At 32.6% G+C, this 6,608-nt stretch overlaps 1 protein-coding gene across 1 annotated transcript in view; it reads right to left on the minus strand.

Moving 5' to 3' along the window:
* Positions 1–6,175, minus strand: part of Sys1 (Sys1 golgi trafficking protein) — a 203,410-nt gene extending 197,235 nt beyond the window's left edge. The window contains exon 1 of the mRNA XM_065355836.1: positions 6,164–6,175. The gene's annotated coding sequence lies outside the window, so the exon portion shown is untranslated. The remainder of the gene's footprint in view (positions 1–6,163) is intronic.
* Between the last annotated feature and the right edge of the window lie 433 nt (positions 6,176–6,608).

Consider the following 6,608-nt stretch of genomic DNA (forward strand, 5'->3'; position numbering starts at 1 on the left):
ATCACCTATAAATCACCCGTTGCTCCGAGTCTGAAATACATATTATTGAGTAACTGTCATTTTTCATTCCTCGATCGAAATTTCAAACAAAAATTACGCATAGGAGACCAGTCGCGAGAATTCTCCCTTGTTTACAGATGTCATGTTTTTTCACCGTAATTTTTCAAATACCTATGTTCTTTTTACGTAACCCATATCGTTTTTAATTGACTCTTTTTTCGAGTTAATTTTTTATTTTGTTCCCATCATCGCATATGCACGAATAATTTCCAACTAGGTACTATACTCCGGTAAAGTAAATACACCATTTCCTCGTAGTAAAATAAGGTTTGAAATGATTTTTCTGTGTAGATGTTTGTTTTACCTGAAAGATAACCATAATTTCTTGGCGCTTTTCCACTGGTTGCACTTGAAAGTAATCTGTTCCATCGCATCGTCTACTAAAGAAAACTTCTCCTATTAATTCGTCTTGTTTTTGTTTTTATAATTAGTTTGTCGGTGAATGTTCGTATTGTAAAACCTTTGTAACGTGTTATGGGCGGCGGCTTCTAAAGAAAACTTTTCGCGGCTTATTCGTTTGAAGTTTTCATCGAAATACTATTTAATGAAGGGAATACACAGTAAGTACAACCATCGTTCCGACGTTACTCCATCTAAATTATTAAAAAGAACATTGTTTTAGACGATTAAACATTTTTAATTAAACCAGCATAAAAGAAGATTAATGCTGTTTTGAAAACTTTTTCACTACTGTGATAAATAAGTAGTGAGTAGTGTTTCTAATAAATAGGCGCTTGTACACGTATTTACTATAATAACTATGGTCTTTAGAAAACAATAATCATGCTATACGCTTGTGTAAAAGCATAAAGTTACCTACCTATTGTAGTAAGATTTTCCACACGCGTTAAGCATCGTTTACATTTTTGTGCATACAGGGATGAGTTGTTAATATCTGTTTTGAATTTTTCAGCACAAGCTGAGTAGAAAATTTGTTTTGTGGCTCTTAATAGCTTGCATGCAACATTTTCTGAAACATTGAAAAATTTATGTTAGCAGCAAAATACGGTCTCAAAACTTTGGCTCGTCACTTAATCATGAAAAAATCAAAATGTAATCAAATTGAGAGAAAAGGCTCGAGCTGAAAGGTTATGGATTAACATAGTTTCGAGCTACGATTTCGAAGGATTTAGTGGATTTTGAGATTTTACATTTTTCAGAACTTTTTTGAATGCGTTAGGACATTAGATGGGAGGGAGGATATCGAAAAAATAAGTCTTTACTTGAACTAAATTATTTGATTTTTTTTTAATTTGGCCGAAACCGAAAATCTTTATGACCACAGTAGTGCTGAGACCCCACTTCAAAAATGAGTGCGTTAAAAAAAATTGGAAAAAATTTTCATTGGATCATTTTTCTTGAATTTTTAAATGGTATTATCACTTTTTGAGTTTATAACGAGTTGAGCTATCACTGTGAATATTCAGTTTTACACTTACTTTTCAAATTTTGATTATTAATTCAAAATCAACTCCCCACATAATTTATTCTCTTTAAAAATCCGCCAACAGATGTTCTCCAAATTCAACCAATCTTGACATATTATACATATGCCACAAGCCTTCAAAGTTCGGCAGCTTTGAAAGCAATTCCAAATGCGTGAAAATCATACGAGGCTCTTCCCTTGCCTACCTCTTAAAAAACTGAACGAAATCTGGATGGCAGATTTTGATAAAGAATGCTTCGCGGGGAATGAAATCATGTATTTGCGGCAAACCGGTTATGCAATTCTATTAACATGTTCAAAACACCAGGATCTACGTGTAGATTTAAAGGCGAAACCATACACTCGGTCATGTTGGCATAATGCTGTACTTTCAAAATTGGTACTCTCAACGGAAGGGGACCATGGTCTCCAATCCTGGGGCAAGATAAAAAAAAAAAAACTTCAAAATCACGCGATATAAGTATAATGGTTTTGAGGGTATTGAGCACGAATGATTTTATTTTAAAAAACTAACTTGAGCTTGCATATATTTACAGTCCGGTTCTGCGAGTAGAAAAAAATCGCATATTTTCAGATTCTATAAAATTTTGCTTTTTAAATTCTTCTTTGAACAGTTTGAACGAAATATGTAGGTACTGCTGGGTGAGACCTTGTGACGATACATTTTAAAATTGAAAAAAATCTCTCTCGTAACTCTACCCTCTCAAATACAAGTGGGAATGGCATAGGTAAGTATATTACTACAAATGAAAATGCATACCTACTCACCCAATATCTTGAAACAGAAAACGAAAAAATTCCATGATAAGAGAGGTAGCCTAAGTAGGTAGATTTTTTATCCTCGTAAAAAGGCTTTATGGAACATTAAATTGTTACTTCAAAGTGGTATTTTTTTCACATTTTCTAATTAAAAAATCACTAATATCGAAGAAAATAAATGGTTTAAAAGGCATTCGAAGACAGTTGCGAAAAACGGAATTCCAAGTAATAAACAGGACAAATCGTATTTTTTTTCTTTCATTCCTTTGAAAATTGAAAAATTCTAGTATCCGTTTCAGATAGACAGAAGATCAATTCTTTTGTATGTACCTACGAAGAATATTTCGAATACAATTCCACGTGTATCTATAGGTATCTTGTTTCGTTCTTTTCCAGAAATTCTTGTCACAGTAAAAAGAGTTTTTATGTTATCACTTCATCAACCAGATTCAGCGGGACAAAGCAAGTATAGGTAAGTAAAAGTGAAAGTGCCCCATGTAGGATAGGTAGTAGGTACCTACATAATGTAAGGTATTAGGTACCCACAGGATTTATAAAAATATCTTTTAGACGTAAATGACACTTTCGTTTCATTCAAAAAAATATTGGTTGGTACTTACGTAACATCGAATAAATAATATTTACAATGTAACGTGTGCAACATTATCTTTCTTCTGAATTTTCTTCAATGTAAAATTTTCCGGCAAGTAGGTACCTATATAGACTTACGAGTACAAGATGACGTTGCTAATAAGATACCGAGTTAAGTAAAATTAATTTTAGGTATCTAATTTATAAGCAAATGATTTTTCTTTTACCATGCTAAGTACCAACTAACACACAAAAAACATGTAAATCTCATAGGTATTGATACGAAACATTCTATGGTGGGTGGTTCGTGCTCTACCACAAATTATTTATGGTATCTTTGCTGTTATTTCGCGTAATTTCAAGCGAGTAATTTATCAGTATCTCGATAAACCGAATAAGATTTATCCTCCGGTATCTTTGGGTAAAGGTAAACGCGCAAAATTATTCCTAGAAATTACATTTTACATTATTAATGCAATTCCTTAAAGCTTAAAACGTCTAAGTAGGTATTAAAATCTTTAGTAATTAAGTGGCGGCAAAATCAATGTACCTGGGGACCTGCTTTCTCATTAACGGTCGATTTAAAATTAATTATTAGGTACAGAATCTATAAACATTAATTAGGCGTTTTAGGGACCACAGGAAATCAAAACGGTTGAATAAAAAGACGGAAGCTTCGTGCAAGTCGGTTCATATAGCTTAGTGAGGTGCGTAGGCATATGTTTCATTTCCGCGTGCACAGTGAGAAAGATTCAGGCGAAGACCGAGCTAATTTACATGTTTACCTGCTGCTTCGTTTGACGTACTTGATGACGAGTTTTGAAATCAAAAATGTCTATGTATGTAGTACATATTCAGATGACGAGAGAATCTCGTGTAAAATCATACTACATTAAAATATACCTACCCATTGAATTGGGGCCATTTGCATGCTTTGAAATGTGGAGGAACTAAGAGCATCTTAGTCTATACATAATCCCCCCTTCAAAACATCACTCACATAATTATAACTTTTTCAACTTCATGAGACAAATAGCTCCATATCCTGCTACGACCGGTTACTTGATGATGAATCCTGCAAAAACAAAAAATGAATAAAATTAAATGATCATTACTTCTTCAACAATTTCATAACAATAAGGTATACCTCTCTACAGTAAGAAATTTTCCAACGCACGTCCAACGTGTTGGGACAACACAGCGTGCGGTAAATATAAAACAAATTTCTCATTATTGTTGTATAATGAATTTTATGAGCATACTATTTTCCATGGAAGTTTTTAAGTCGTCATTTTAGTCTGTTATCGCGCGAACCAGGAAAGCTCTTCTATCAAGGCCTTCTTGCGCGTTGTTCGTTTACATTTTGCCAACTCAAATATACAATAAATTAACGATGAAAGACTTGAACGCCGTTACTTCACCAAATGGAAGTATTTTCCTTTCTTGTGATTTATGAAGAAAAGCGAAACATATTATTTTTTGGAGTAACGTGTAATATAAAATGGTTTTGCTCTCAAGTAATTCTCTATAATAATATCATTCGCAAATTAATCAAACGCATCGAAAACATGGCCACCTGCAATAAATGCTACCTACCATATAATGCGGTAAAATAGTCAAGATATGTATCCCGATAGTTTCTCTGGCACTATAAAAGATGGAAAAGACATAAATGTAACATAATGTCGGATTTTTAATAGAATAACTTATTTCAAATTACCTAATTTTTTGAAAAAAATCTACCAAAAAAACTGGTCATACTCACAATTATTGATAGAAAAAAAAGCTTCAGCTCATGCTTCAACAGGTTGTGGAATAAATGTTGCACGATTCATCTATGAATCATTTGGAAGGGTTAGAGCATGTAAATTAACTATCCACCTAACTATTTGTTTATAAATATTTCTGATTTGCTTTTTTCTCCGCTCGAAGTCTGACCCATTCACACTATTTAACACCTACACGTACCTACGAGTATGTAGGGAGCATGAAACATTATTTTTTAAAAGAAATTTAGAATCCTAAAGATGAATTTTCAGCTGTATGTACTTACCTAATTATATCTACCTTCAATAAAAGAATATCAGCTGGTTCCTATTTCAAAAGCGAAAAACAAGAATGTAGCGCAATAAAAAAAATATATTCTGTGGAAAACACCCTTCTTCTATACCAGTTCGAATATCTAGTACACAATAATTTAATATTCAACGGCAGCAGATATCAAACAAAACGTAATTTTCTAGCATTTTATCAAAGTTTTATTTGTTTAATGAAAACCGCTGTAACCCAAATAAAATGTTGAACAAATATTTCTTCGCAATTATTAAAACCGGCTGATGTTTATTTATTTTGCGAAAATATAATGTTACAGAAACATTACGAATACGTTCATCTGAATACACTTACCTACTCCTCGCTACTTCCAAAAAATAGTTCAACTATCAGCTGAAAAATTTCTTTGAGGACGAACAGGTAGTAGGTATGGATTATTTCATTTTCTAAAAAAAAGTGAAATGAGGTTTTTTTTCTTTTTTTGAAAAAATACGTGTAAAATCTCAGAATTGTTGCCAAATATTTTGCATTTCAAAGATTTGTTCGAGAGAAAAACAGCAACAGCCCTGGAAGTTTATGTTATACTCGTACGAGCCTACATCTGCAATAAATAGTGTCCATGAAACCAAGTTTTTCTCGATCCAACTGATTCCAAAGATGATCACACTTAAATCTTTGGGTCAAATTAATTGTATGATATACGAGTAAGTGTCATTTCAATGTAATTATTGGATCGCACAAGCTGATAATTTCCATTTTCATTTACTCAAGTACTTAAGTGTGTATGTGCAATGTACTATATAGGCATAAGATAAGCACCTACATTTACTCAAAGTCAGTTCTACGTAGTATTATCGAGAAAAAAAAGAATCAATATTCGTGTCTCTCGGTGAACATACCCATTCGAATTGAAAAAAAAATTATTTTCAACTTTTTCAGCGTTATAGTTCTTAATGATTGAAATCACCATTAAACAATAGACTTATTCGCGCGTCAAGTTTAATATAAAATACATTCTTAACGATTAGAAATAATAAGTATTGAAAATGCATTCGTGATAATTTATAGTAATCCGAATTCCAACTTTTTCCTCACTTTTTTATACATGGGTAGGTAACATTTGTAGGTAGTACGCGCTGTTTTACTGATTTATTCCGACTTGGGGTTTTCATTTTTTTCTCTCTCTCTCTCTCTCTTTCTCTCGTCTCGTAAAACACAAATACAAAGCAATGAAAAGGTAAACCTCAAAAATGTAATCAAACACGGCGAACAAGCATTGAATTAACGCGTATTTCTATTGTTAATATCTTTGTTTCTGCAAATGAAACATTCGAAACAGCTATGAAAATGTTGGCGAGATATAAAGAATCGAGATTGAATTTCTGCTTTAAAAAATAGGTAGGTATGGAAAATCATTGCTGTTGACTGATAAATTTTTTAATTTACATTTTTCATTTCTCATATTTTCTCTTCATATTCAACGTCTCCAGATGAAGTACGATCGGTTTCACATTCAACTCAAGACTTTGATTTTCTCCTTAAGTAAGAGGTCGATCCTCACTTCTCTTGTTAGGTGATAAACTAATCCCTTTTCTCTTTGTTCAGCTGAGTTGTGTTGACATTTTTTTTTCTTATCGTGGATTGGTATAAGTATGTAATCTTCAAAGGAAGAAAATACCTATCTTTTTATTTTGCAATG

Source organism: Planococcus citri, chromosome 3 (assembly GCF_950023065.1).
Source record: "Planococcus citri chromosome 3, ihPlaCitr1.1, whole genome shotgun sequence".
NCBI classification, from domain to species: Eukaryota; Metazoa; Arthropoda; class Insecta; order Hemiptera; family Pseudococcidae; genus Planococcus; species Planococcus citri.